The sequence below is a fragment of the Pogoniulus pusillus genome, chromosome 7 (assembly GCF_015220805.1).
Source record: "Pogoniulus pusillus isolate bPogPus1 chromosome 7, bPogPus1.pri, whole genome shotgun sequence".
Classification (NCBI taxonomy): domain Eukaryota; kingdom Metazoa; phylum Chordata; class Aves; order Piciformes; family Lybiidae; genus Pogoniulus; species Pogoniulus pusillus.
In genome coordinates, this window is record NC_087270.1 from 21,830,089 (window position 1) to 21,835,541 (window position 5,453).

Genomic DNA, 5,453 nt, shown 5'->3' on the forward strand with positions numbered 1-5,453 from the left:
GACAAACATCTTACTGATTTCCTACCCTCAATATTCTCAGCCTTAAAAAGGCATGACTCATGTCAGACTGAGGTCTTCTACTACTTCAGCAACTGTAATTACAAAGTAAATCAGGGAAAAAACCCAACCAGCCAACCTGTCTCAACACTCCACAATACTGTCTATAAAGAACACACACAACTTCAGAAGCCTTCAGTAAATGAGGAAGTAATTACAAAACAGAAGATGAAATAGCCTCAGGTTGAACCAGAGGAGGTTCAAGTCAGATATCAGGAAAAAATTGACTTAGAGGGCTTCAACCACTGGAGCAGGCTCACCATGAAGGAGGAAACAGAGATGTGGTGCTGGGGAACATGATTTAGCACCAGATTTAGTAGAGTTATGTAATGATTGGAGTCTGTCTTAGAGGTCTTCTCTAATCAAAACAATTCTATGAGTCTATGTTGGATTGGGTTTTTTATTGTTGCTTTTGTTTTGTCACTTTTGTTTGAGTTTGGGGCTTTGTTGGTTTTGGCTTTTGTTCTAGATTAGGTTGCCCAGAACCCTTCTAAGCCTCACCTTGAATATCTCCAGGGATGGGTCCTTGACTACCTCTTGGTCAACCTGTTCCAGTGTTTTCCTACCCATATGGTAAAGAATTTGTTTCTAATGTTGAATCTAAATCTACTCTTCTCTAGTTTGAAGCCATTGCCTCTTGTCCTGTCACTGCAGGCCTTTGTAAACAGTGAAGGCATCATTGGACTCCATTGTTACTTGTCACTCAACATGCTTACATTCTTCACTGGTGTGGTGGTTTTGGGGCCCAGATGCCACCAAGAAGACCACAAAGACGAAGTCATCCATAAAGAGATAGACGCTTAAGGATGTAATAAATTATTACTTCACAATTAATGGAGAAAAAACCTCACCACTAATAGAATCAACCAGGTTGGAAGAGACCTCCAAGATCATCCAGTCCAACCTAGCACCCAGCCCTAGCCAGTCAACTAGACCATGGCACTAAGTGCCTCATCCAGGCTTTTCTTGAACACCTCCAGGGACGGTGCCTCCACCACCTCCCTGGGCAGCCCATTTCAGTGCCAATCACTCTCTCTGGGAAGAACTTCCTCCTAACATCCAGCCTATACTTTCCCTGGCACAGCTTGAGACTGTGTCCCCTTGTTCTGTTGCTGGTTGCCTGGGAGAAGAGACCAACCCCCACCTGGCTACAGCCTCCCTTCAGGTAGTTGTAAACAGCAATGAGGTCACCCCTGAGCCTCCTCTTCTCCAGGCTAAACAACCCCAGCTCCCTCAGCCTCTCCTCATAGGGTTTGTGTTCCAGGCCCTTCACCAGCTTTGTCTCCCTTCTCTGGACACCTTCCAGCATCTCAACATCTCTCTTGAATTGAGGAGCCCAGAACTGGACACAGCACTCAAGGTGTGGCCTGACCAGTGCTGAGTACAGGGGAAGAATAACCTCCCTTGTCCTACTGGCCACACTGTTCCTGATGCAGGGCAGGATGCCATTGGCTCTCTTGTCCACCTGGGCACACTGCTGCCTCATCTTCAGCCTACTTTCTCTCCAAAGAGCATGGCAATAGCTATACTTACCTGAAACTACTGTGCTTCCCACAACTGTTTGGACATGGCACTTGGTGCCATGGTCTAGCCTTGAGCTCTGTGGTAAAGGGTTGGACTTGATGATCTGTGAGGTCTCTTCCAACCCTGATGATACTGTGATACTGTTTCTTCAGTGACTGCTTGGCATCTGATATTTGCTGATCCCCCCAAGCCTGCAGAAATATGCTTGCACTGACCTCGAGGAAAGCAGCAAATCTGACTTTAGGGACAATGTGGATGTTAGGGCTGTACTGTCTGTGTGCTCAAGTACATGGGAATGCATGTGGCCATTATCCCATATGCAGCAGGGCTGCATTTCTTTCTGGAAAGCACGTCAGCTCAGCTAGCAGTTAACTTTCACTGAAGAGACAAAGAAATGTGTTCCCATGCTCAGCACTACTCTGTTTGCATGAATTTTTTCTATTTTTACATCTGATCATAGAATGGTTTGGATTGGAAGGCACTTTAGAGATCATCTACTTCCAACCCCATTGCCTTGGGCAGGGATACCTTCCATGAGACCAGGTTTCTCAGGGGGCTGTCCAACCTGGCCTTGAACACCTTTAGAGAGGGAATATCCACAACCTCCCCGGACAACCTGTTGCAGTGCCTCATCGCTTCAACACCCATCACTTGTTTAAATTAAAACAGGTAAGGGAGAAGAAAGACTGTCATATTCAAAAGGTTGGGGCTTTTTTCATTTCCCTAAAAATACTACCACAAACCCCCACAGGAAACTCAGTAATTCCTCCCTATTTCCCTAATTAAAGCTTGCTCTTTCTCCAAATACTTGCATTTAAAATATATACAAATCTCAAACCCCAGATCTCAATCCGTCTGGTACAGACATAACTTCAAAGCTCTCTGTTTCTGAATATCTGATTATGTGAAAATCTAAGGTGCTTTTCTACCCTCACATGCAAACAGATTATGTTATCCAAATGACAAAATGTTATTCACATCCATGCCCTTTGTGGCAATCACAAGCAATCAACAGCTATCAGATCATTACAAAAGAGCAGGCTGGCCAGATATAAAATGCTGAAATTCAGCCTCTCTGGGGGGAAAAAATGAAATTAAAAAAAAAACACATTATCATATACAGCAGAAATGTTAATTCTGGGTTGTCTACTAGCTGGTTATGTTTCTAAAGGCTGGGTTTTTTTCCTCAGTTTTATATCCTTCATGCATGCTCTTAGCCCCTCTCCCTGGATCCACTTCTCTATGCAACACCAGTCCAAGCGGCTCAGGAACAGCACTAACGTGAACACACTAGAAATCACTTCTTGCTCCTCATGACCTTTTCAGCAAGAAATAATGTCATAAACCCTTCCTTGATTAATTAATTATCTGGGCTATTTCTTATGAGTGTGTTTGGAGAGGGCTTGTCAGCCATGAGGAAGCATATGTGCAAATGTGACCTGTTCAGGTCTGACAGGCAGTAAAAGCCCTGTACGTCATCTCTTGGCCCATGTACACTCAAGAAAAATGCTTGGAATGTGATCTTACAGCTGTAGGAGTAGATAAACAAAAGCAGAGGCGTAGCTAAGTGATCACACACAAAATCACAGAATGTTGTGAGCTGGATCTGGAAAGATCATTCTGTCCAACCTCCCTACCAGAGCAGGATCACCTACAGTAGGTCACACAGGAATGCACCCAGGCGGGTTTTGAATGTCTGTAGGGAAGGAGACTGCACAACCTCTCTTGGCAGCCTGTTACACTGTTTGTCATCCTCATGGTAAAAAAATTTTCCATTATGTTTATGTGAAATCTCCTCTGCTCCAGCTTGCACCTGTTGTCCCTTGATCCTATCATTGGACTTCACTGAAAACAGCCTGGCTCTGTCCTCCCAACACTCACCCTTTACATATTCATAAACATTAATGAGGTCACCCTCTCAGTCTCCTCTTCTCCAAGCTAAAGAGATCCAGGTCCCTCAGCCCTTGCTCTTAAAGGAAATGTTCCACTCCATCATCTTTGTGGCTCTGTGCTAGACACTTTCAAACAGTTCCCTTTGGTCCTTCTTGGCCCAATACTGGACACAGTACTCCAGATACAGCCTCACCGGGACAGAATAGAGGGGAAGGAGAACATTTCTCAGCCTAATAACCACAGCCCTTCTAGTACACCCCAGAATGCCACTGGCCTTCTGAGCCACACACGTTGATGATGCATGGTCATCCTTCCACCCACTAGGACTTCCCAGTGCTTTTCTCCAGAGCTACTCTCCAACAGATTAGCCCCAGATCTATACTGGTCTATGGAATGGTTCTTTCTCAGATGCAAGGTTTTACTTGCCCCTTTTGTATTTCATTTGATTTCTCCCCACCCAACTCTCCAGCCTATCCAGGTCCCACTGAATGGCAGCACAGCCTTCAGATGAGTCTCAGCCACTCCTCCCAGTTTGGTGTCATCAACATCCCTGACTGGAGCTCCAGGAAGACTGTAGGCCTCCTTACAATGAGGGCCAACTCAGCATATCGGCCCCTTTCTCCTCTTTAGAAGTGAGTCACCAACTACTACAATTCTTCTCTTCTGAAGAGTGCCCGGCCCCACAGACTGCACCCATCACTGCTCCTGCCTGTGCCTAATCCCACCATGGCCAGACCACTCACCACACCCCATCCTACTCAACCTTGTAAGTGAGTGACCCCTGGGCTCCTCAGGCATTTAAAGAACTTTCTGAGGCTCTGTCTGCACCAGCTTGGGGTGGGAGGGTTGCTTTGCTCACCACTTCTCTGCCAGCTTCAGCCATGTCTGCAGCTCTGATGTGAAGACAGTTCTGCTCTGGAGATAGTCTCTGTGTTCTGACCCTATGGTCATTTTAGAGGACATTTAAGAAACGTGTTTCGGTCACTGCTTTATGGCAAATATGAATTAGTGGGACAATCCATTCCTTTTGGATGCTCCCTGCACAACAACGAATTTTCCACCGCTGATATATAACATCTACACAGATAAAATAGGAGCAAATGCTGGATACCAGCTTGTCTCACCTGCACAGTTCTTTGGAGACAAGCAAGGTGACAAACTCTCAGAATTATCTGCTAAGTAATGCATTTTCATATGATTAAGTATATTCTCTTCAGAAGCTTTCAGCTTTTGGACTACTTGGACAATTTGCAGAATAATTATCTGAGAAGTCCAAGAAGATAGAGTGAACAATTCTGATGTTGCAGCCTGCATGGATCTTTTTAAATTTCTTTCTTTCTTTTCAGTCTGGTCAGAGTAAAATTACATCTGCAATTTATGAGTGCTACTAAGCTGTCATGGGTTTCATTGTCACCCATATTTTCCTCGCTGATTAAAATCTCACATTTCTACAGCTACAGGGTCACTTAATTTACTAGGAAGCTAATACTAGCCATTCTTTTTTCCACTAGTTTTGCAAAGCATACACTTGGCAGAGGTTAGAAATTGCACTAGGTTAAAAATGCCATAACAGAGGCCAGCGTCTGGAAGCTTTAACAGGAAGCCAAAGAGCAGAGAAACCATCTACGTAATGTCTCTGAGGCAGGTGGTGTGCTGCTCCAGTGGCACTAACAAATCCCAGATGACAATGCTAATGTGGCTGCCTCCTCCTCACAGCACTGCTGCGCTCTCAGAAGATTTTCTCCCAGTAGCATCTCATAATCTCATCAGCAGTGAGCATGCAATCATGGATGCTCAAGTGTGGAAAGGGTGATTTTCAGAAAGCTGTTTACAGATGAGATTTCTATCCCTTACAGACACTGTTGTCACTGCACGCTCACAGCCCATAAACCTAGCTAAACTCACAGGGACTAGCAGAAAACAGGGAATACCAGTGAACCATGTGTCCTGCCACATTAACTACCTTTAAACACAAGAAC